At 28.9% G+C, this 27,888-nt stretch overlaps 1 long non-coding RNA gene across 1 annotated transcript; it reads right to left on the reverse strand.

The window, feature by feature from the left end:
* Window positions 1-20,954: 20,954 nt before the first annotated feature.
* Window positions 20,955-22,269, reverse strand: LOC137821726 (uncharacterized). The gene is made up of 3 exons (XR_011082871.1): window positions 22,130-22,269; window positions 21,904-21,978; window positions 20,955-21,125 (listed from the first exon to the last, which is right to left on the reverse strand). It is a non-coding gene; the product is annotated as an uncharacterized lncRNA (long non-coding RNA).
* Between the last annotated feature and the right edge of the window lie 5,619 nt (window positions 22,270-27,888).

Here is a 27,888-nt window from a genome sequence, read left to right on the forward strand (position 1 = left end):
AGAAAAAGAAAAATTGGAATGAAAATGAAATACAAAATAAGAATAAAAAAGAGGGTGTTGAAAGAAAATGGATGAGAAGGAGATGGTGGTGCAGTGATTAGTTATGGGAGATGATGAGGAAGAGACAGGTGGGATGTTTATTCTCGATCTCGTGACTCATACCAACGTAGATTCCCATCGTTCCTATCCAATGTCGTTACAAATTTTGATAAGTTGTCAACAATATCATACTCACATGGGTCATGCTATAATAAACTATTTTATCCAATTTATTTTTTTCCCAATGTCTTTTAAATTACTTTTCTAGTATATCTTATAATAAGATACACTGAGTAGTTTAGGTTAAAACTGAGGATGTTCATATTTTTTTTATGTAATAAGCTATGTAGATTATATTCTTTCATATTTGAGTGGGGTTGATTTGAATAAATGATGAATGTTCATAATTTATTTTTGTTACAAATGAAACGGAGAACATATAAAAAGTAGATATAATCTAATCTTAATGGAATGTGATCCTTTCCTATAACGAAATTTAATCCTAATATCAAAGCATATTCCAACACATCAATATCACCCGAATTGAGAGTTATTAATTAAGAATATAAGGATTTTCACCTTTACAATATTTTAAAAATAGTCCTATATATTGACACATTCTAACATTAACACATATTTGACGTTGCAGACGTGATAATGACGTGATAGAGCGAGATTGTGCACGAATGAGCAGCGTGAGCTTCAAAATAGAGAAAAAAAATATATTACATCGATTCTTAGAAACAACCGGTGTAATATTTTTTTTTTACTTAGAATGACCCATATTACATCGGTTAAGTCATCTAACCGATGTAATATATGGCCTATATTAAAAAAAATTGATTTTTTTTTTCATAAAGAGTGGGTGGGTCATAAATGTCACATAGGTAACCACTTACAGACACACGGGTAACCAGTTTTGCGTGTGCCAGTATATGTGGAAGAACCTGTGGCTGGGTAACCAGTTCTGGTAGGGTTATTACATCGGTTAAACCATCTAACCGATGTAATATATGGTTTTTATTAAAAAAAATTGATTTTTTTTTCATGAAGAGTAGGTTACCATAAACGTCACATAGGTAACCACTTACCGACACACGAGTAACCAGTTTTGCATGTGCCAGTATATGTGGAGGAACCTGTGGCTGGGTAGTTCTGGTAGGGTTATTACACCGGTTATATAAGAAAATTGTATGTAAGAAGATGGAAAGAAGAAAAAAGATGTTTTTATTCTCTTGTGTGTACATCACTTCATGTATAGAAAATATATACTAGTGTATGGAGTTTATCTCTCTAAATTACAATCTAATTAGGTAGGATCCTATTATTATTAAATTAATTGCATATAATTGGGTACAATATCATACAATTGTTGTGTATAATTTGATAATTATTATTTCCTTAATATCTCTCAAGTTGGTAGGTGAAGATCATGAACCTCCAACTTGTGTTGTAGCGTCAAAAACTAAATTGTTCCTCTAGTGTCTTGTCTTCGTAAAAATATCTGCGAGCTGATACTGTGTCGGTACATATAAATGACTGATTATCCCAACTTGTAATTTTTCTCGCACAATGTAGCAGTCTATCTCAATGTGTTTTGTGCGTTCATGAAATATTGGGTTTGCTGTTATATGTAATGCCGCTTGATTGTCACAGAAAAGTTGAGCTGTTACATGGCACCTTTAAATCATGCAACAGATATCGCAACCAAACTATCTCCAAACAAGTATTGGTCATCGCACGATATTCTGCTTCCGCTTCATACGTTTGTCTGTTTTTTTTACTTCCATGAGATAATAGAAGTAATACCCAGATACTGATCTCCAAGTTGTCTGACAACCTCCCCAGTTTGAGTCGTAATAAGTTGTCGATGTCAGATTGTTCTCGGATGGCAATAACAATCCTTGTCTCAGTGATCCTTTAATGTACTTTAGGACTCGAATTGCGGCATCCCAATGAGGTTTCCGTGGAGTCTGTATATATTAACTTAGGGTCCGAACCGAAAATGCTATGTCAAGCCGAGTAATTGTGAGATATATCATTCGTCCCACGAGTCGCCTGTATTTGACTGGATCCTTTAATAACTCTCCATCGTCTGGTGTGAGTTTTAGGTATTGCTCCATTGGAAATTTGTCTGAACGAGCACATGCGAGTCTCGTATCCTGCAAAATATCAAGCGCATATTTTTTTTGGACATGTCAATACCAACTTTGGAACGGGAAAATTCAATCCCTAGAAAATATTTTAAGTCTCCAAGATCTTTAATGCAAAATTGTTGTAATAGATAGTTTTTAACACGCTGATGTCAAATCATTTCCTGTCAAAAGAATATCATCCACATAAATCAAAAGGGTAGTAAATGATGAGTTATTTTGTCTTGTGAATAGAGGGTAGTCTGTCTTGGACTGTTGAAATCCTACAGATTTAATCACATGAGAAAATTTGAAAACCATGTCCGGGATGCCTGTTTGAGATCATAAAGGGATTTGTTGAGTCGACATACAATGTTCTCCCCCTGTCGATGATGCCCGGGTGGCAAGTCCATGTAAATAATTTCATTCAATGTGCCATGTAAGAAGGCATTTTGCACATATAGCTGGTGAGTAAACCAATTTCTAGTTGCTGCAATGGTGAGGATACACCTCAAAGTTGTTAATTTTTCTATTGGTGAAAAAGTTTCAGAATAGTCGACACCTTCAATCTGAGTGTACCTTTTGCGACAAGGTGCGCCTTATATCTATTGACGATGTCATCTGAGTTATACTTTATTTTATAGACCCATTTGCATCCGATGGGTTTCTGCCCAGCGGGTAACGGTGTCAAGGTCCACGTTTGATTTAGGGTTTTTGCCAATTTGGATCAAGGATGGCTTGAGCATAAGTGTGAGGTTCTTTGGTGGCTGTGATGTTAGTGAGATATGCACTATGTGTGAAGAAAATCGTGAATTAGAAAGAAAATTATACATAGGATACATGGTTCCATTCGGTCGGTCTTGGGCAGTGGTCGAGTGATTGGCTTGGGATCTCGTTACGTAGTCTTGAAGCCAGGAAGATGGGGTTGATGTGCGACTGGATCATCGAATAGGAAGGTCGATTGGAGAAAGTTTGGTAATGAGTGCTAGACTTCTTGGCGTGGGAGAAGAAGGTTCGTCTGCTGGAGGTTCAGGTGCATTATGATGAGTAGGAGAAGAAGGTTAGTTTGATGGAGATTCAGGTGCATTGTGACGAGTAGGAGAAGAAGGTTGGTTTGATGGAGGTTCAGGTGCATTGTGATGAGTAGGAGAAGAAGGTTGATCGAGTGAATGTTGGACAGGAGTGGGTAAGTCAATGTCAATAGTGGGCAAAATACCTTGTAATGGATGTGAGGATTGCGTCTGGGACTGTTGGCAGAATGGGAAAACACTTTCATGGAAGATGAAATCCCGACTTGTAAAAAAAGTGCATGCATCTATATCAAATAATTTGTATGTTTTTTTTATTGAGAGGATAACCAATGAAAATGCACTGTCGAGCGCGCAGATCAAATTTTTGCTTAGGTGAAACAACAGTTGCATAACAGAGCCAACCAAAAGTTTTTAAGTGAGAAAGTGTAGGTGGACGATTTATTTTTTAGTAAAGGTGTTGGCAAACGATTAATGATATATGTGGCGGTTAAAACGCATTCCCCCCAAAATTCTAATGGTAAATGAGACTGAAATAGGAAGGTTCGTGTTGTGTTTAAAATGTGTCTATGTTTGCGTTCTACTACTCCATTTTGTTGAGGAGTGTAGACACAAGTGCGTTGACATTCAATACCTTTTTTGAGAAAAAAATTACGCATAGAAATAAATTTCAATCCGTTGTCAACGCGGATGGTTTTAATATATGTCTGAAATTGATTTTGTGCAAAAGTAATGAATGATTCTAAGAAATTTTGAGTTTCAAACTTGTGATTCATAAGAAATAACCAAGTACATCTAGTATAGTCTCATCAACTATAGTGAGAAAAAACGTTTTCCAGGATGAGTTAGGGTTTTATGAGGACCCCAAATGTCACAATGCAATAGATTAAATGGAGAATGAGATTTTATTATGCTTAAAGGAAATGGTAGCCTAGTTTGTTTAGCTTTGAGACAAATACTACAATTATTATGAATGAGAATGAGATTTTTACTGATAGGTAGTAAGGAAGGTGCAAGTTGTAGACACGCCGGAGAAGGATGTCCGAGGCGCTTGTGCCATAAATCAGGGTCAGTTGAAATTTGAGATGTGTCGGCTTGGTTTGGAAGAGGGGACATGTAGTATAAGCCTGCGTGTTGTTTACCGAGCCAATCATCCTCCTCATAGTCAAGTCCTGCAAAAAAGCAACCATGTGGAGTAAAAACGACACAACAATTTAGTGAACTGGTTATCTTACTGACGGACATGAGATTTAAATTAAAAGAAGGAACACAAAGAACATCATCTTTGAGAGTGATATTGTCATTGAATTTAATTGTGCCCGTAGATGAAATGAGCGCAGTTGAGACTGTGGGCAGATTAACATTTGGAATAAATGATGATGAAGTGTGTGTGAAAAATTGTGAATCAGATGCAAAATGATTGGTTGCTCCGCTATCCAAAATCCATGGTTTCGTAAAAGCAGAATTAATAGACGAGTTATGGGCAAATAGACCTGCAACGCTAACAAACATGTCACTTTTATTTTCTTGTGTGTACATTTACATCACTATTACATGTATAGGAAATATATACTAGTGTAGGCAGTTTCCCTTTCCAAATTAAATTAATTGCATATAATTGGATACAATATCGTACAATATTGCATACAATAATTGCATATAATTTGATAATGATTATTTTTTTAATAGGTTAAGTCATCTAACTGATGTAATATATGGTTCTTATTAAAAAAATTGATTTTTTTGTAATGAAGAGTGGGTGACCATAAACCTCACATAAGTAACCACTTACACACAAGGATAACCAGTTTTGCGTGTGTTACGGGTGATATATTATAATATAGAGTCAGTGTCACATTTCACCAAATGTCACGTCTGCACGTCAATTAAATGACACGCAAGCAGTGTCAAGACTTTGTTAGTGAAAGAGGGTGTTAATAGAACATTTTTCTTTAAAAATAGAAGAAACTAGGATTTTTAGGATATATTCCCATAAATTTTTTAGAAATATTTAGGAAAAAATAATAATTACTCCATAAATTAAAATTAGTCTATATGCATAAGTTAATTAATTTGTAAACGTTTTCTTAAGTAGTTTTTTTAAAAAAATTCATTTTTTAATTTGTATAAAATAATAATCTTAGTTTACGAAAAACTTTATTTATTTTATTTTTCTCAAATAATTTTTTTTATGGAGACATTTTGTTTAAGAAAACTTTAATTTCATTTTTCGCTTTTGACAAATGTCATTGTACTTTTTTAGTTATAGCTCTTTATTAAAGAGTGTTACCAATAGTTTTTTTCACTACTTAATGTGAGAAAAAAAAAATAGAATTTATACAATTGAAATAGATTTATACAATTGAAATAGAAAAATATGATAGTATGCGAATATGTCATAAAATTTGAAAATGGACATAGGTTTAAATTAAAGAAGTCATTAAAAATATTATAAATTTCTTATTTTCCTACACTTATTCATAAGTGTAAATTTTTTTTTGAAGATTTTAAAAACAGTCAAGACATTAAACTAAAGTATTCCAAGCCTAATCCAAATAAGAAAATATATAATGAAGAAAAATCCTATAACCACCGTCAATAGAAACCCAATCCTATCACTTTTCTTCATAAAATTTTAGTAGACTAATAAATAATCAAATTAAGTGTGGAAAATATCATTATACTAGAAATCATCAACTTAAGGGATCCGAATGTTTCAAGCGTGAAAATTTTGGCCATGTGTTCTTAGCATGTGGGCAACAAAAACCACATTTCACCCCTTTTGCACTTTGGACAATGTCTACAACAATTAGGTGAGTATACACCATGATTAGGTTCGAAATTGCTAAAAACAATGATTTGATCCAAGGTATGTGCTTCATTAAAGGAAGCACTTTAAATGTACGATATGTTTTGTGTGTAACTCATTCATTTATTTCTTATGATTGTGTTTGAAACCTTGAATTGTCACTTTCCTATTTGGATGTTAGTTTGATTATTTCAATCCCCACAAATAACTACGTAATTATTAATAAAATCTATTTGGATTGTCTTTTGTTCATAATTCCTTACAAATCTAATTATTTACCTTTATCACAATTAGATGTAATTTTTGGTATGGACTAGTTATCTTCCAACCAAATCCTTCTCAATTGTGTAAAAAATTCTATAATATTTTCCAATTCTAAAGACCTTTTAAACTCACCTACCAACTCAGTAAGTGGATCTTTAGGAGATGAAGTTAATGAATATATGTAATTATCCTTCATTGAAGTAAAGCGAAAAGTAAATTTGAAAAATATAGTAGTTGTTCAAGATTTTCCTGATTTTTTTTTCAATAATATTCCTAGTGTGCCACCTAACATAGAGATTGAATATTTTCAAAAATATATATACTTGGAGCTAGACCAATTTTAAAAGCACCATATAGGATGTCATATTCTAAATTAGCATAATTAAAGAAACAGGTTGAGGAGTTGCTTGAGAAATTATTCATTCATCCTGCTGTGTCTTCTTAAGAAAGATGGAAACTTTAAGTTATGTGTAGATTATTGTCACTTAAATAAATTCACTATCAAGAATAAATATTATCTTCCTATGATAGACAATTTTTTGGATCAATTAAGAGAAACACCTTATTCTTTAAGATAGATTTAAGGTCAAGATACAATTAAATTAGAGTAAAAGCAGAAGATGTACAAAATATTGATTTAGGAATCAGGTCCACATTAGAAATATCAAGTAATGTATTTTTGTGTGACCAATGCTGCTGCAATATTCAAAGATTACACGAGTAGGATTTTTTATGCATTTTTAAATCATTTTTTTTAGTTATTTTTAAACATGACATTTTTATTTGTTCCAAGACAGATGATGATAATATTGTATGCTAAATTTTCTAAATGTGAATTTCGGTTAGAGGAAGTAAAATTAGGACACGTGATCTCCAAGGAAGGAGTATTGGTACACCCAACCAAAGTGAAAACAATTAAAATAGTGACTAAGGTTAATTTTCTCGGGTTTAGCAAGTTAATATAGGAGATTCATTAAGAATTATCTAAAATAGACATGTCTTTAACCCAAATCACCGAAAAAAGTTAGACTTTTGAGTGGACAGAAAAATGTGAGAATAGTTTTCAAGAGCTCAAAAAGATATTAGCATTTTCTCCTAGATTAGCTTTACCAAATGTTATTGGATACTTTGTGGTATTTTGTGATGTCTTTAAAAAGGGATTAGGATGTATTCGTGTGGAAGATAAGAAAGTAATATCATATGCTTCTAGACAACTAAGAGCACATGTGAAAAATTACTCAACTCATGATCTAGAACTAATTTTGGTTGTTTTTTCACTTAAAACATGGAGACATTATGTGATCACAAAAGTCTTAAGTACTTGTTTGATCATAAAGATTTAAATATGAGGCAAAGAAGATGGATGAAATTTATGAAATACTATGATTTTGAATTACATTACTATCCATGAAAAGCAAATGCAGTGGCAAACACATTAAGCAAAAAATCTTTACATGTCTCTTTATTGATGGTTGAATATACGTTAGAAAAATTTAGGATATAAATTTGTCAATTATCGTGAACCATGATAGGATGAAATTAAACTCAATTCAAATTACCAGTGACCGAAAAAGACAAATCCCTCATATCCAAGTAAGTGAGGAATTCATTCAAAAGAAGAAGTGATTGATAGGACAAAAGGGTGGAGAAAGGTTTAACTTAGATAGGGTGGAAATCTTGAGATTCGGTGATAGAATGCCTAATAACATAGTTTAAGAGGATGATTTTGGAAGAGACGCATAAGAGCATATTGACCATACATACAAGTACATAAAAAATGTACCAAATTCTTAAGAAAATATTTGGTGGTCCAAGATGAGAAGGGAGGTAGCACAATATGTAGCATCGTGTCTAGTATGTTAGAAAGCTAAAATAAAATATCAAATATTAGTTGGGTTGCTACAATCTTTGGACATACCATAATGCAAATGGGATTGTATAGTATTGGATTTTGTGGTTGGCCTACCTCGAACAATTCCAAAATTTGATTGAATATGGTTTATTGTAGATAGATTAACAAAATATAATCATTTCTTACCAATTAATATTAGGTATTCATCGGATAAACTAGTTGAATTATACATAAAAGATATTGTAAGATTGCATGAAAAATCATTTAGTATAGTGTTTGATAAGAATTTTAAATTTACTTCTAAGTTTTGGACATCAAAACATAAGAACAAAATTGCGTCTTAGCTCAACATACCACCTCCAAACAAATGGACCTGTCTAAAACAAATATTCAATCTTTAAAAAATCCATTAAAAATTTGTGTGATAGAAGATTCACATAATTAAAATTAATATATACAAAGAACAATTTTATTTTAATATAGGCATGACATCCTATAAATCCTTACATTTTGGAACTAAAATCAAACTCATTTCAAATTTTAAAGACAAAAACATAATCAAATTTAGTAATTAAATTTATAATATAATGTTTGTAATCAAAACTTATTAAACAAATATTGAATCAAGTGTAGTCTGTAAGAAACTTCCCTCCCTATAGTAGTTGAAATAAGGTAAGATATGTGCAACTTGAGTGTCAATAATTGGAGCATTCTTAATGACATTTTAAGAATTAATTATATTATATGTATACGTCAAGAAGCATTATCTTCTATACTAAAGTATAATATTAGTGAGTTTTTTATGAAAGTAATAATGAGGTAATAAAATAAGCACGCGTGCCACTATGACAACCCTTGTTCATACGTAATTAATGAGAAATCGTTTTCATTATACCATTTATTTCTCCCTAACTCTTTTCTCCCACGAAGCTTCTCCCATTATTTAAACTAGCTTTCAACTGTGTTTGTCAGCACTTTTACATCAGTAAAATATTTAAATATATAATAGTTATTTTAGAAATTGTAATTGAGAAATTATGTAGTTATTTTTTAGTTGAAGGGTTATGCAATTACTTTTAGTTAAAAGAATTATATGGTTATCTATTATATCAACTAATTTTAATTTTCATTTAATAAAAGGTTAAAAATTAACCAAGTTATAAAATACAAAATAAAATATATTTTTTAAAATAAAATTTTCATTAGACATCATTCTATTCAGCTATGTGACACATTATCATCATATAAAAAAATTACAAAATATATGAGACTATAAAACAAAGTTATTATTTATGCTATCATTTAGAGCATTTAATATAAAATATTTGTTGAAAATTATGCGGAATTGCATAAAAATTATTAGAAAACATATGCTATTTTTCCTATTAAAAATATTTTTCTTTAAACTTTTTATCAATAATTTGTGCACTTATTAGTGTTCCTACTAGGGAGATGGGACCTAGAGTACTGTTAAAGTCTTCTTCTCCTTCCTTCAGTCGGTCAAGTCGTTGGGTGATGAACTGAGATTTTTCTCGTTCTCCTGCTTCTCCTTCGGCACTCGGTCTCGGTGAACACCGGATGGTGGGGGTACCTGCAAAGGCACTCCGACGCTCAAGTCAGTAAAGCGGGTGATGGTGCTCTGGTAGGTGAACAGTAATAAATGACATACATTACTCCTTGGGATGCATGCTATTTATATTATTCTAATGACCCTACCTTGTTGGGCCCGTTTTATCGAGGTGGACCCTGTTTAGGATTGCATTACCTAATCCTTAATGACGGGTTAGCTTAACTGACCTGGGTTTGAGCATTGACGGTAATATGGGTCGGCCGTCGGCCAAGTCTTTTAAGGAGTTGGCCTCGCCTTGGTCGTCTCGGCCAAAGTCTCGACCATGTAGACCATCGGTCTCGTCCTCTTGGCTGAGTCTCTCAGGTTTCGGCCAAGTTCCTCTGGTCTCAGTCAAGTAGACCAGGTCTCAGGCAGTCAGGTGGGTCTCGGTCAAGGAGACAAGGAGTCGGCCTCACCCATATTGATACAATTAGCATTTCAATATTTAAAAAAAAAATATTTAAAATGAATATTTTATATGTGAGTCTTCATAGCATTGATTAAATCATTAACAATTTTTTTATTGAAAATAGCATAGACTACATTAAAAAGATCATAGGAGATTATATTTCTACACGTCTTAATAAAAAATCTTATAAATTTTTAATCAAACACTAGTTTGCATTTGCCTTTTATCTTTTGTACGACAATAGTAACATTAGAACTTAAAACTTCTACAATAGACCAAGGTTTTACTGGTAATGTTTAATACATAGTAGTGATGTCACATAATAAATAAATAAAATATTTGTAAGACTAAGAAAAATGTGGAGATAATTTTTAACATTTAGCGTTGGCCAATAATGATATTGTTAAAATTAGTTAAAGAGATTTCTACACGATACAAACTGTTTATAATTATTTTAATAATATGTAATTCATAAAAATGTTATAAATTTTAATCATATAAAATATTTGAAAGAAAAGATATTAAAGTGGACTTAGTCACCTTTAATAATATTAGAAAAATATAAGAATTATATAACCGTTTCTAATAATATTAAATATATTATAATAATTATAAATATGTTACAAAATATATTATAATTAATTTAATCGATTCTAATAATATTAAATATAGTATAAAAATAAGATAATAAAGTTATTTTAACTTATTTTAATAATATTAAATATATTTTAATAATAAAAATATTTTAATATTTATTTAGGTTAGTATTAACTTTTTTTTAACTATTGTGACGATAACTATGACTTGTTAATTATTTTTAATTAATCATCTTCTCATTCACAATTTTTTTGAAATCTCCTCACAGTTGTCTATTTCACTCATATTTATTTCATTTATTCATATATATTTTCTTCATTCACCCTTATCTTTCCCTCTCCTTTATTCACATTCATATAATTCTTTGATATTTATCTTTCTTGTTCATACTTTTCTCCTTCATCAACAATTTTTTTCTATTTTATTTTTTAAAGATAAAAATCTTGCATGAGAAATTTCTTTTTTAAAATTATTGTCATTAGCATACGTTAAATTAACACAAATTAAATTAATATTAAAATTATATTTTATTTAATATCGATTAAACGGTGTTAATATGTTTTTATTTTAAAATTTATTTAATTTAATGTTGATTATTTTTAATTAAAAATTAATGATGAATTAGTATCGATTTTGAAAAGTTGAAATTAATGAATAAACGTTTATTATTGATTAATTAGTGTTAATCTTTATTTATTAATGTTAATTTTTGAATAACGTTAAACATATATTTTCTTACAGTTTAATGAGTGTTCTTGATATTTTCGTTATGAAATTAAAAAAAAATTATCAAAATTCTCTAGAAGAGGGTATTTTTATGTAACCCAATTAAAAAAAAATACTAATTTTATTTCTTTAACCATTGTCAATCAATGTTCTAGGGTAGTATTGGTAAGCATTTTCCAATAAAAAAAACATTCCATTGACTATAGGACAAATGCTAATTAATATCCTAAAAATAATTATTAAGGAATAAAAAGAATTTTGTATTATTAAAATACATGAATAATACTTAAGAAAAACAGTCCCATATATATTTTCAGTAAATTTTTCTCATTTTAACTTTTAAACTGGTAAATCTAACATAATTCAATAGCTAGAATTTATAAAAGATTTATAAGAAAGGTTGCTCTGTGAAAGTGATAAAAAATAACCATTTCAAAGAGAATAAAAAGAAGTTGACACAATTACAAGTTCTATTAAAAAACTCAAGCATGGTGGACACTGTAAAACAGATGATAGAATATAAGAATGGTTATAATGGTGAGTTGCTGAATCAATCTTCCATTATTTTACCAAAATATTAAACTCTTATTTAATTAACATGCTAATAATTTGCTGAAGTCTTTCTGAAGTTGTTTTAACCATGAAAGTTGAATATTTGTTTGAAGTTGCAGCGTCACCTGTTTTATCTCATGCTATTTCATCTTTCCTTAAGTTCCATTGAATCCTAATCAGCTTCTCTTATCCTTATCTCCATGGAAATTTCCACACACTTTCGGATTCATGCTCTTTAGCCTTCACCCACAAAGCTACTTACTTGTACTCTTTCTACTATCTAATATTTCAAGTGCTTTGTCTAACGTGTCTATCTCATCTACAACCTTCTCCAACAAAAATTATTAATGCCCCCTTTCTTCTCAAAATTTCAGAGACCCCACAAATCATGTAAGACGATATTATTTAATATCAATATTAAAATATTATTAAAAAAGTTGTTGATTAAAGTGATTTGATTCTTAAGTCTATTAATGAACCATTATATTTCGATCTCCTTGTTGGGTTCTTTGGAAAGAAGAAACACAGAAAAAATTAATCAACCATAAGTAAACCTATAAAAGAAACTAAATATTTTTAGGTTTTCTTTTATATATATATGGTTAAACATCTCACATCAACTAGTAAAATAAAAATATTTATATAATTGGGTGTAAAATTTATTTTATAAGTAAATTTTATAAGATTAATTTAAATTTAAATTTTACTTTTTAATATGATTTCAGAGTCATTTAGATCATATTCTAACGAGAGTTTGTTAGATTTATTAGACCACTGAACCACCTATAATATAATCTCACGCACGAGTTCACAACTTTAGCATGAAGGGTGTGGATTTGAGATTTCATATCGGTTAAAGATAAGAACATTTCATAGTATACAAGTGACTGCAAATCTTATTTTATAAGTCGATTTTATAAATTGATTTTATAAGATTAAGTTAAATTTAAAGTTTATAATATATATTATTCTTTTTATTTTTATCTAATTTATACTTAATTTTAATATAAATAATGAGAAACTATTTTAAAGTATTGTTTTATCTTAAAAATAGACCAATTTGGTAAAAAAAATTAGGTGGGTGTCATATAGATACATCATAGCCAACAATGAAATATCAAAGGATTATTTTAGTACTTCAAAGTGGAAAATGTTGTCAGTTCTTAAAATAAGAAAGTTCAAAAAATTAGTTCCTAATTTTTTAGTTATTTCATAAACTTCATGGTAATTAAATTTTAGAAATTTAGAAAGTTGCTGAACAATCTTTTAAAATTTAAACTAAAATATTGACTAAAAGAGTTGTATATATAGTTTTTGAAGTGATTATTTGGATATTGAAATATTCATGTGATGAAAATAATCTTTTAGTGCCATATAATAATAAGGATGAGAAGAGAATTTTTGTGGGTACAATTATTGACAACAATTTTGGTAGACGACAAAAACGTTCAACTAATGAATAAGTGTTTTGAATTGTTTTACAAAACCTAATTGGGATGGACGCGGCGGCAGATTAAGAATTTTTGTTGTCCCATCATAATGCTCAATGATTGAGATAAAGTTTTCAACTTGATGATAATTAGGTCACAATGCTCATATGTAGGTCTTCTTATACACTCACAAATGCTACAAGGTTATCTCACTCCTCCGTATTTTTAATTTTTTATTGATAAGTTTATTCGTTAATACCACATTAAGTTGTGATAAATTCAGTTATGCAAATTCTCTCACCATCATAGTTTTCATACACTTTCATATTTTTCATACTAATGAGAAAAGTCGGTTTTTTTAATTTTAAATAATTAAAGTATAATATCATATTTTTAAATAATCTCAGTTACACTATCGCACTCTCATATCTTCCTTCTAGTCGCATACCTCCCTTTCAGACTCTATTCATTTTGATTGATTGAACACGATAACAATAAAGGAAGTGCTAGCAGTTTCTTAAATAGAGTCCTTAGTTGGTAACTCTTAGTTTCTTTCATACGTTGTTGCTAATAAGTTAGTGAGATTGACTCGCTTTTAGCATAGTACAAACTAGGAAAAGTTTCTCAAAACCATGCAATTAAACTGATGAAAAGTGTTTCTCTCCCGCACCCAAAAAGGTGTTAAGGCTTTTTGACTTGTAGAAACACTTTCCTGCTATTCGACCTTGCATAATTATTTGACTCATATTGCGCTTCTTAGCCAAATAAGTATGTTTTCATTTCCTTGCAAAACTAGATACATAATTAAGGAACCATGTCGTTCAATCTTCTTTTCTTTTTTATAAAAAAAATTCTTCATAAAAGAAATCTAACAACAACATAATTCAGACACTTGCACCTATAAAAGAGAGTCAAGTGTCGATCTAGTTTGATGTGAATCTTGTTCTTTAAGGTCCTAGTCTCAAATCACCAAAAAACTTACCTCAACCACCAATGTTCTCCACCAGTCATCACAAGCAATCACTACTACTTGAAAATGAAGAAGACACCATACTCTTCCATATACTTAAAAGGGTATTGTTGGAATTAAAAAAAAGTATGGATGTGCAGGGAGAATTTGTCATTCACTTAATAGATAATTTGTTAGGTTTCTTGATCAATAATTGATTGCTTGTTCAATCAAATATTAATCATATTTGAAGGGTTTTTTTTATTTAACTAGTAGAAGATCCTTGTATTTTAAATTGAGAACAAATATGATCTTTTAATTCAACATTGTATCCAGAAAGAATAAAGTGTTAGAGAATTAAAGGCAATACTAGTATTTTGGGTTATCTATGATAATTGGTTAGGTGTAAAATTTGTACATCATGAACAATTACTCCAGCATTTTCAATATTTTCACCTCATGAAACTCACTGAAAAACAAAAAGAGAGTATGGAAAGGAGTGTAGATAGGAATTACATGGACAATTTGAAACCATAGGAATATGATAGTTTTAAACAAGGTATGGTAGATGTCCTAGAAGTATTTTGTATGGCACAACTAAATGTTTGGACATGATTAAAGCATAAGATACCTAAAGCCCAATTTTCTTACTCTAACTAGGTACAACGCCTAATGCTTTTTTGAAAATGTTGTGAACTTCTCTTAGAAGATACCATCTTTACATTGCAGATTTTGTGTTTTGAAATATATTATGGTCTTTGTTTAGGTCGAGGAGGTACTAACCTGCAGGTTCATTCAAGATATATGCAAGATCTGTTTAAAGGGCACCAGTGTTCAATGGACCTTGGGATTGTTTGCAAACATGATAGCTATTTCAGCAAAGGTCGTGGTGGCTAGAATAATGGAGGCGCTTGGCGCGGGGAACGTGGTCGCGGAGGAGGAGGCATTTATAATAAATCAAATGTTGAGTGTTATAATTGCCATAAACGTGGCCATTATGCAAATGAGTGTAGATCAAAAGGTGATAATCATGCTTCCAATTGTGCTCAAGAAGATAGTAATCACAAACAAGATGAAGAGGATCATGAAGTATTAATGACAACCACATCAAATGTGTGGTCAGAAGGAGCTGTTTGCAGATTTGGATGACTCATTTCGCACAAAAGTGAAATTTGGTGATGGCAGGTTCGTTTCGGTGATTGGAAAAGGGCGAATTCTTATTACATTGAAGAATGGTGATCACAGGTACATCTATGACGTTTTCTATGTACCTGACATTAAAAGTAATCTGTTGAGTGTGGGACAACTGGCCGAAAAGGGTTACATGATGCACATAGTTGAAAATAAATTCTCAATTTTTGATAAAAAAGGTAATTTAATTCTTAAAACCTTTTTATCAAAAAATTGCATGTTTTCAGTAGATATTCATATGGGTAATTTCAAGTGCTTGAATGCAATAGTGAATAATGAATCGTGGTTATGACATTTACGCTTTGGACACTTAAATTTTCAGAGTTTGGAAAATCTTTCCAAAAGAAATTTAGTGAATGGTTTACCCCATATTCATCACACTGATCAATTGTGTGAGGCTTGCATTTTTTGAAAGAATCACAAGATACCATTTGTTAAGGAGCCTTGGCGTGCAAAATTTCCTTTGGAGCTTGTTCATACAGATGTTTGTGGCCTGATGAACATATCATCAGTTGGAGGTAATAAGTATTTTTTAACTTTTATTGATGATTTTTCAAGGAAAACCTGGATTTATGTATTGAAAAGCAAGGATGAGGTATCCCACTGCTTTAAAATATTTAAAGCATTTGTTGAAAGAGAGAGTGGTAAACAAATTAAGATGGTGCATAGTGATGGAGGAGGTGAGTACAAGTCTAATGAGTTCAAGAAGCACTGTGAAGAACTTGGGTTGCAACATAACATAACTTGTTCCTACACACCTCAACATAATGGAGTTGTCGGGAGAAAGAATAGAACAATAATGGACATGGCGAGGAGCATGCTTAAAGCGAAAGGTATGACAAATTATTTTTAGGCTGAGACCGTTACATGTGCGGTATATTTGATAAACAGATCACCCACTCGGAGTGTTCCTAACACAACTCCGATTGAAGCATGTAGCGGAATCAAACCCAATGTGCAACACTTGAAAGTATTTGGGTCCATTACTTATGCCCATGTCCCTAAGACAGCAAGATCGAAGTTGGATGATAAGGAAGTGAAGACCATTTTCATTGGTTATAAAAATGGAGGATACAAACTGTACAATCCAATGACAAAGAAGGTGATTATTAGTCGTGATGTTACATTTGCCGAAGATGAGGAATGGCAATGGAATGCAACAACTGAAATGGATTCGAAAAAACGATATATTTACGTTTTGAACGATGATGTAGAAGATTGAGTCACTCTTGAAGCACCTACAGTTCAACCTGAAACTGTAGTTCAACCTGAAGCTGTAGTTCAACCTGAAGCTGTAATTCAACCTGAAGTTGCAGCTCCAATTGCAACTATGATAGAGCGACCAAGAAGGCAGCAGCGACAACCTGTATACCTTCAAGATTGCGAAGTAAATCTTGATGATGAAGTTGATGACAATGGATATTTGGTTCACTTTGCTTTTCTTGCAGAATCAGAACCTGTAAGACTTGTCAATGTCATTCAACACCCCAAATGGCAAAAGGCTATGAATGAATAATTGATGGCGATTGAGAAAAACAATATCATGACTCAAATTGGAAAGGTTGTTCCAAATCAGAATTAAAGGAGAATGTTGGTTATTCAGATTTTATTATTATTAATTCTGATTTTATTACCCTTAAACTATTTTACTGTTATATTGCATTAATGGTTATTTTACAGGCCTGTTAGTATTCCTATCTTATAACTTCCAGTAATTGTAATTGTAATTTTATTTTTTATATATATATATATATATGATTGAGTAAATCAAAATTGCAATTTTGTGCAATTATGTTCAATTAGTTACTACAATTTTTTGTCTTCTCTTATTTTCTTCAATTAGTTACTAAACAATCGAAATGATGGGGTTAATTAGCAAATTTGTATCATATAACAAGATTTTTTTTTTTTTATTGATTTCTTTGTTATGACTGAAAACACTTTGATTTTTTGTGGTAGTTTATGATTGGTAAATATGGTAGCACATCAATATTGGATGAGTATGTTAGTGAATATATAGACCAAAATGGACCAATACATTCTGACATAATTTTTTAGGTTCATAGCCTGATGCTGGAATTAACAACTACAAATAACCTTTTATTATGAAGAATATATAAAATAAGATACATTATGCAAAGGACTTCTTTGTACCATTTTTCAATGTTAGTTATTATCACCAAAAATTTCATTAAAGAAGTTTTTTTTTTTAAGTTTTAATCTTGAGGGTTAGTAATATTAATTTTTTTTAGAAGCTTGATGTTTTGATGTAGGTTTTTGCTTGAGACATCTCTTAAATTTTTCTTTTAATTTATTTATTCATTAAAAAATAAAATTGTTCAATTAAAAGATTATATAAAAAAATTATTAAATATTATATTATTTTTATGTAATGGTAAAGATGAATATTACAAATTTCTGTGTATTATTTATTTGTTTAATTAGTTTATTATATTATACTACAATATTAGAAATTTTTAAATGATGATAAATTAAACCTCGTTAAAGTCTTCACCCATCAATGTGAATCCATTCTTACGACATTATTACAATATTATAAAATAACAAAATAGCAACCTATCATAACTCTTATATAATATATAATGTTTTGTCCTATATTGAATTAGTTTGTTAGGTTCTTAATTTTTTATGAATGGTCATTATGATGTGTTTCACATGGTGTAGTCTAGTTAGGTGGTAGTGGTCCTAATTTCATAATAAATATTATATTTAACTGATAAAAGTAAATATAAAGCAAAATTAAAATAAAATAACAATATGTGTAGTTGTTAAATAAAAGTATAAAAAAGGTGATAATGTGAAAGTATCATCTTCCATTTGTTAAAGCCATGTGTGCTGCTGTGATGTTGGAGAGCCACACGTTACGGAGGTGTTGTTCCGTTTTCTGATTTGTTGATTGTGACGTTAGTTCTTAATACATGTGAAGCATTATATATAAAATAAAATAATATTTATAATTTTATATAACAGAGTTTTGGTAAGTTGGGGCTGACACATGCAATATGTTTGACGTAGGCCACTACTAATAATTCAACTTTATTTGAAATTATCTTCATCCATCCTAGAACTTTCTAGTATCCAAAACTTTTTTTATAAGGATTTTTAAAGGAGATAAATAATACAAAAATAAAATATAAAAAGTAATTTTTATAAGCTTATTTATATAATTTTTATATAAACTAACTTTAACTTATAAAAATATTGATTTTATTTATTTTTGTATATTCTTCTCAAGAAACATTTTATAGAGGAAATAGTTTTGAGAAAATTTGATGTTTTGTCTTATTGTTTGTTTATCTTTGTATTTAATAGTTATGATGGGATTGATTGTGTCACTATTTATTTATCTTGATATTGTATCGTTATGATTGAATGATTTACTTTTTTTGGGTAAAAAATACTTTTAGATGAAATAGAATATTTTAAGGTTTAATTTTAACTCTTCATATTTGCTAAAATATTTTTTTTCTCTGTCCTTCTAATTTTAAAATACACTAATTTTTTCTCCTTCAATGTTATCTAAAATACTTTTTCTTTCTTAAAACCCTATTTAAATCCCTTAAAAGATAAAAAAAAAATGATAAATTTCAAAAATCAAATCTTTATATATTAAACTTGTGTTGTAGATAAGTTAATTTGTAAAAATATTCTCAAATTGATTTTTTTTTAAAAACAGATTTTAATTAATAAAATTTACTTCTATTTTTTAAAATAATTTTTGAAGTAAAGAATTATTATTACTATCATATCATTATTATTATTATTGTTATAATAATAATAAAATGAAAATGTGTATTTACACTACAAGAAAATGATGAAATAGAAACCAAAATAATTAGTTGCAATAGTAACTAAATTAGAGACCATTTTATAAACTAAAAAGAAATTTGGTTTCTAAATTAGTTTTTATTATTTTCTATTATTGTTAAATAGTTTCTAAATTGGTATCTAATTAGCAACCAAGGTTTTTGCTACCAAATTTAGAAACTAAATAATTGGTAGTTAAAACCTTAGTTGCTAATTAGATACCAATTTAGAAACTATTTAACAATAATAGAAAATAATAGAAACTAATTTAGAAACTAATTTTTTTTTAGTTTCTAAAATGGTTTCTATTTTAATTTCTATTGTAACTAATTATTTTGGTCTCTTTCATGATTTTCTTATAGTGTTAGTAGATATAAAGTATGCTAAGGAAATTAAAAATTATTTTTATAGATACCTCAAAACTATGAACAAAACATGACAACGTAATATTATATAAAATACTTTCAATCAACATTTTGTTTGAATGTTACTAGACTAGACTTGAAAACTTTAAATAAGAATCTAGGTTTAATTTTTTAGATAAAAAAAAGTGGTCGGAAGGAAATACCTTAATACAATAAGTTGGTTAGATTTCCATAAAATACAATAATAAAATGAGTGGATATTTTGAAATGCGGTTAAAAAATCTCAAAAGAAATTGTTTTTTTTAAATAAGATTTAGTTTTATGTGGTTTCAAGGAAAGAATTAAATGAAATGGAAGAGGAAAGAAAATAAGAGAAATAAATGGAAGAGAAGTTGTTTGATTAAAGTGAAGTAAAGTGCAAAGAAAAAAAGATAGTGAAAAGTGAAAATTTTGACCATTTATTCTATTATTTTCTTGTGTTAACTATTTTTATTAGGTTGACTCCAATTAAATGTTGGATATCCCAACTTTTGAATCCAATTTTTCATGATCTAATGGTAAAATGATCACTTGGCTTACTGAAATGCACCTGTATAGAGGTTACTACAATCTTACATGCCTAAATGCATGGAACATTGTTAATTATTGCACAATTACTCAAAGTAAATATGATCATCATCTTATTCTAAGGTATATGGATAATGTCCAAAAATGATAAATCATCTTTTCACTTCTTATCTATGTAGAAGGATCACAAAAACTGCAAGTTACTTATCAAACAATGTTAGAAAGATGATGTTGTGGGTTGCTCTATGTTTATTATTAAACAAAATATCAAGTACCTCAAAACTACATTAAGAGTTGGAACAAAGACATCTTTGAAAATGTTTTTGTTTGTGCTTTTAGTTTATAAAAATGACATAAAAAACATTTCTTTTGATTAGTGATATCTCACTTAAGCTTACATTTTTGTTAATGTATTAAAATAGAGAACAAACAATTGAGTTCTTAATTTGTCTCTAAGAATAATCAATTAATACGTTATAAAAAAGTTTTCAAAAATGATGAAGAACATAATAATCAATTAAATAGTAAAATAATTCATTAAAACAAATAGTGTTTTAATTGAAATTCACCTTATTCTAGGAATAATCAATTAACTGTAATACCCCATAATTTACATATAACTATTACAATAAAAGTTCTACCAGTTTCTATACAAACTTGGAGTTTTTCAAAAACATTCCTAATACATGATTAGGATTTATAGAAATACAATTTACATATCCACAACTCAAAATAAGACTCTGAACCCTCTAAGGCTCTCCTGCACCTGTATGGTCATCTGCTCGTGTACATAGTACAGTCATTGCAGTTCAAACACAACAAGAAAAGCAAGGGTAAGCTAGTGAAAATAGAATTTTATAATATACACAATTAAATCAAAAGAGAAAACCAAATTACATGATCAATTTCTCAAATTATTCAACTTTCTTCAAATCTCAACATTAAAACAATCACATAGATCTCACATGGATCTACACATCCAAGATATTCAACAAACAACGTCTTCCGGAAGACCCGTATTAAGTAAGTCCTACCAGAGACTAACACCTGATCCAAAGATTACCAGCGAATCCAACAGAAAGGATCAGGGTAAGTTCAATACAACCCAAGCCGTGCATCTCATATGTCACGGTGTGCATGAACTCCCCCATCAGCTTCTCACCACCTGATATCTTAGTCTATGTGACTTAGATCATCAGTGAAGCTCGGAGATCTCTGTTACCACATAGGCATCAATACTTAATACACAGCCAACATCAGTCCATACATTATCTCAAATGTATGAATTCAATTCCATACCATTCCGTCAATACAATATCATTCCAAACACGATCCACAACATTCAAAAACGTAATTAAAATAAAAAAACAATACTTAAATATTAAACCATCAAAATATAATATTTTTACAAATTTAAATAACATATAAACAAACAACCCAATATATATAACACACAACATGCCTGCAAGAAAAATTGAATATTGGGACCACGTCCCTTCCGCATTCAGATCTTCTATCCTAGGGTGCTATTAAAAATTAAATTTAGCTTCCCTTACCTCAATTGCTTGCTTTCCAAGCAACTTTTAGAATTTTATTCCCCGCCGTTTGGATAAGCTTCAAGATTTACGGGCCTAATGCAAATTATCCAAACAGAACAAAATTTCAGTATATAATATAATAAGTTGAGAGGATTAAACTTCTCAACTGACCCCACCAAGATTGATGACTAAATCCTAAGGAAAAACAGAGAACAAAGGATATTTAGAGTAAAAATGAACTTACTCTGTTTGAAAATCTGATCGGGTAGAAATGTTCCTTAACTCCTCTGCTACAGCGTGGTATGATCAGATTCTAAAATAGATGAAGTTTGGGAGAGAAATTAAGAGAGAGAGAGAGAAGAGAATTGGAGAGAGAGAGAGAGAGAAAAGAGAAAATGGCATGGGGGGAGGGGGTCTGTAGCTTTTTCTAAAAAAAAGCGCTGTTACATTAACAACTTAAGATAATCGATTAAATGTACTTGAATAAGTTTTAAATAACTTTTCAGAAACTCTATAAATTGAACATTTGATTCATTCTGAGATAACACATCCTTCTTGAGTGCGTTCAAGAGTTGATATGTTTGTTTCTTATCTTGTATTTGTTTGCATTGAGTTCTTGAAAGATAGTGGATTTAGACTATTCTAAGGTTGAATATCTAAGACTAGATGTAGGATTTTTTGTGTGCCCTAAACCAATATAAATCTTTGTTTAACTTTTCTCACTTTTTTTCAATCTTTTATATTTTATTCTCTATGTTTTGATATTTTGTGTGCAATATTTATCAATCTTGATCTCATAATTAATTACATTCAATTTTTTAATTAAACTTTTTTTAAAAGTTTAAAAAAGGGTTCATCTTTTTAAAAAATTCTAAAAGTTATAGAAAATCAATTCACCCACTCTTGATTTAACTAAGTCTCAAGTTATTTTACATCATTTTATTGGTTCATATTAGATGTGTGAAAGTTATGTTTAATAGATCTAACTTCTAAGCACACAAATCTGCATTTACAAAAAAGTTTTTTTTTCTCTAATTCATGTATGAAAGCATAATTAAAGAACAAACTTTTCTCTAATTCGTGTATGAAAGCATAATTAAAGAACACCATACTTAAAAGAAAAAAAATTCGTTATCATAAAAAAAAGGAAGATTATTGATCAAGTTCATTATGTAAAGATATTTGAAGATGTTTGAAGACCTTTGATAATGAAAACATTATATTGTATGTGTGTTTTTTAAAAACTATTTTTAAATAAGGTTTCATGAATCAATCAATCAATTATCACATATAATAATAAATTATTATAATTAGTTAAAAACTTAATATTATTAGAAATTATCAACTATGATTTGACTAACACATTATTTAAAAAAATCACTTTATTGATGATTGATTATTTTTTATTTAATTGATTATGAGTTGATTGTTCGTATTTTTCAAAATGTGCTTTCACCTATAATCAGTTATCTACTTAAATAGTTTATTAATATTTTAGTTTTTCTAATGTTTTTTACATTACTTGCATTCATACCATTACAAAAGACTTTAACCAAACTACATTCAAAAAATTGTGGATGTAGCAATTGGTATGATAAACTCAACAAATACTTGTTAGGATAGGTTCGAAATGGCTTTGATATCATGTTAAGAAGTGAGATTTTAACCTAATTCAACCTCATAAAACCGACTCAATGAGATGAAGTTTGCATCCACTTATATACTATGAAAGACTCTAATATCTAGTCGATGTGAAATCTCCAGCATAAACTATGGTTTGAATGTGAATCACTTATCTATCTATATTTTATTTCACTTAAAAATAATTTAATTTTTTTTTTTCACTATTCCACTGTGATTTGACTTTACACAAGTCTACAAAAAAAAATTCCATTTTCATTAAGTTTCTCCAAATCAAATTACCTTCCTTTTTAATTAATAATACCCATCCTTTCTCATCCACCAAATACAACCTTAGCAAGTGTTTTCATATCCCTCTTCTTTATCTTCTTATCCAAAGCTTCATTTCACATTTAAAACATGAATTAGTCATAATAATTGAGATTAGACAAAAGCTTTCACATTAATTGTCAAATCATATCCAAGACACAACAACATGAGTATCACTCAAAGTATTAGAATGTCTGGGTGATAGGTCACCTACTATAAGCCTATTCTTATCTTCATGTCAACAATGTTGTTGTACTTCTACCTGTGTTCTATCCCACGTGTCCATCTATGTCATGCTCAATCACACATTTTAATACACGTGTTAGATACAAATAACAACAACTCTTAGACATTTTTACTTAAATATTCCTTTTAGTAGATAAACTCTAAAACACTCTTATAATTTTCAAATATATCTTCATACTATAAAATATAATTCCACTCCTTATAAAGTTTTCGAAAGTTTAGTTTTAGCTTTTTCAAATAAAAAAATATCTTTTTATTTACTTAAAATACATCATTTTTAGTATAAAAACTTGGATCACTATCAAATACTAAGTGTTACATTTTCATTTTAGAGAAATAAAAATAAGATAACCTTTCTAAAACTAAAAAATAATACCGATATTAAAAAAAATAGTTTTATTCTTGCATGAGTCACAAATGAATGCATCTATATTCAATTTACTATGTACATACATGTCTAAAACACCATTTAAAATGTGATTTCTGACCTAAACAACGTTGGAATAAATTTCTTAATAAATATTTAAGAAAATTAAAATTAAAATAATTTTTGTATTAACTAAAACTAATTTATATATGCAAGTTAAGTGGGTAGATATTCTCTTATATTATTTTTATTAAATTAAATATTTTATAGTTTTCTATAAACTATATTTAGTTTATAAAAAAAGTTAATTTCATTTATTTTCTTTAACCACCTATTGTGGACAAATTTACTCAAACATGTCTTATATGTAACTTTCACATCTTTCAAATATTTGGCGTGAATATAATTGTATATCAACTAGATGTGGAAAACTAGATAAATTGCACAAAATTTAATGGATTGGATACAATAATTTATTAATATATTTTAATTCATCAAAAAATTAAGCATTATTTAATTTTTTTTATCAATCCTTATTGACCTAATAAACTATCTATTTAATTCATCCATTGATTGTTTTTAAAGATTAATATTTTCTTTATCAATATAATGATATATTGTGATCGAAGTTAAATTAAAGATATTTAGTTGAAATTGGTCAAAAGATGCTTGGTTAAGTCTAACTAAACTGTATCCATTAAAAAAAGTTGAAAGATAATTAGCCAAAAGATGTTTTTGGTTGAGAATAATAAAAGAAATTCAATCAAAGTCAAACTAAAAGTGTCTAAATTAAGATTAGGTGAAAAATGTCACACTCAAATCAATGTTACTCCAACAATTACTTGGATTAGGTTAAGATAAGTCGATAAAGCTTCAATTAAGGTCAAGACAATGATACCTTGATTGAGGTAGTGCTTATGATGCTCTAAACAAATGTAGTTTTGAAAAGTAACTAAGGTTAAATATAAAATGATAAAGTTTCGACCAAGTTGAAACAATAACACCCTCAACTAATTAATTGTGTTCTTAATCCAAACTTAGTCATATATTTGGTTAAGGTCGAATCGACAATGTCCCTAACCAAAGATGATTTGGTATCCTTGGTCGAAGTAGCTAACGATGTTCCAGTCAATATTGAGTCGATAATTCTTTTGATAGAGGTCAAACTAAAAAAAGTTGACGTTGTTTCAACTTAAAATGAACCAATAAGACTAAGACAACAATGTTCCAACTGAAGTTAAGACAATTATGTCATGGCCAATACGAAGTTGACAAAGCATTGGATAAGGTCAATCTCAAGATGCATTGGTTGAGGTCGAGTCAATGATGTTCGATCAAGGTTTAGCCATCATTTCTCTTATTAATATCAAGCTAACAATACTACACCTAAGATCGAACCAACAATGTTGATATTTTCTTTAAAAAAATATTTAATTCTAGAAAAATGCTTATATTAACTTTGAACTATTAATATTAATGAATGAATTATAGTTGAATTTTGAAAAACAATGACTCATTACAAACATTACACATGGAAGGATATTCCAATTTTATTAATGGATGAATTAAATAAAACTATTTATGGATGAACTAAGTTAGTGATGGATATATGAATTATTTTATCATTTTAATATGAACTCAACTTTAAACACACTAAAATTAATTTGATTGAGATGGTTGGTTGTAATTTTTCATAAGCATTTATAAGAGAAAGACAAATTATGATCGGTTTTGAGTTATTTTTAGTGAAAAAAAAAAACTTTTTTTTTATAAAAGTTCTCATGTTAGGCTTAATTGTGAAACTTGACATTTCAGTTAGACTGACACCTCAAGTAATAACAATCATTTGTCACCACATGAAAAAAATATTATTAAAAAAAAAATAGAAGCAAATATAAGGGACTATATCAAACCTCATATATAAAAAAGTGATATTTAGGTAATCTATACCTATACCTATTAATAAAAAATTCTAAGAAAATACTAGATGAAAGTCTATTATACCAATAAAATTGATTTTTATGAATAAAAACTAAGTTAGCACAAGCAACCTTTTACGAAAAATGTAAGAAATTCTAAACCTGATTTTTTTTATTTAGTAATTAAGATAAGTATTATTTTTTAAGTTCAAAGAGCACTTACTATATTTTTGTATATGTTTAAACTTTAAAAAGCAAAAAGAAGGAAAAGACAAACTTAGCTGCTGTGAAAGGTGTTTTAAACAATACGAAGGGCCAAATTTAATGAAAAAAATACATTTTCCTAACATAAGTAATTTATGTTTTCATAAAATTCACTTATTTTTCATATATATATATATATATATATATATTTATCAAAATCACTTTATTTTTAAGCTTAAACAAAACTGTCTTGTATAAGTTGCTTTATAACTAACAATACAGTATGCATAATTAAAATTAGAAAAATTAGAAGCATAAAAATTTTACTTCATGAGAATTTTTTTTCTTTTTCTTTTTTTTTTCTTTTAGAAGTCAAAAGATATCAATTAAAATTTGTAAAAAAGATAATTTGTTTTGCTGAATACACTCCCGTTTGTTCTTTGATTTAAAAAGACATATTTCCCTTGTTCTCTTCTTGTTTAAAGTTTTAAAAAGTATTTTTTTAAATGTTAAAAAAATAAAGAAATGTATTACGAAAAGTAATTTAGGAAATGTAAAGAAAATAAAAGTATTTCTAGAAATTACATTTTGAAATATAGAGTTTCAAAATTAGTTCTCGTAATGCTTTTTCTTACATTTTAGAATATACTTTTAAAAGACATATTTATTTTATTAACATTCTAAAAGCTATTTTCTGCAGCATGTTTTCTTTTTTTAACATTGTAAAATCTACTTTTCACCTTGAAATGATACATATTATAACAGAGCCCTGAAATAAGATGGCCCATATTATTATTTTTCACCTTCATATCCATTTACCAAATATTTCTTTCTACACCCTCAAACTTTCCATGTGCACATATAGTGGTAAAAAGAAACAAATTTTCTCACTTACCAACTGTCACCCCTTGCCTCCGTCACTCTCTTGCATTCTCGATCCCCTTATCGTCGCCATCATCTTTGTCTATATGTTCTATCATAGGTAAACTCAATGAAAAAAGTCTTTTAAATTGCAAAATTTAGAAGTCATTTTATTTTACAATTTGAATTTTTTTTTATATAATAAAAGTTCCTGAAATGTATAATTAGAAAGAAACTTTGAAATTAAAAAATCTTAGAAAGTAAAAAAGTACTTTTGAATTTTTTAATGATTTTTTTTATAAAATTAGGGATGACAATGCGGATTGACCTGTCCTACACAGGTCCGTCTCGTATTGTAAAATGTGGGTCGAGTTGGTCCATCCCGCATAAGGTATGTGGGTTCATCTCATTGATTCGTTCCGTATAAGAGGTCAATTTCTTCTTACACCCCTATAT

Source organism: Phaseolus vulgaris, chromosome 9 (genome assembly GCF_000499845.2).
Source record: "Phaseolus vulgaris cultivar G19833 chromosome 9, P. vulgaris v2.0, whole genome shotgun sequence".
Taxonomy (NCBI): domain Eukaryota; kingdom Viridiplantae; phylum Streptophyta; class Magnoliopsida; order Fabales; family Fabaceae; genus Phaseolus; species Phaseolus vulgaris.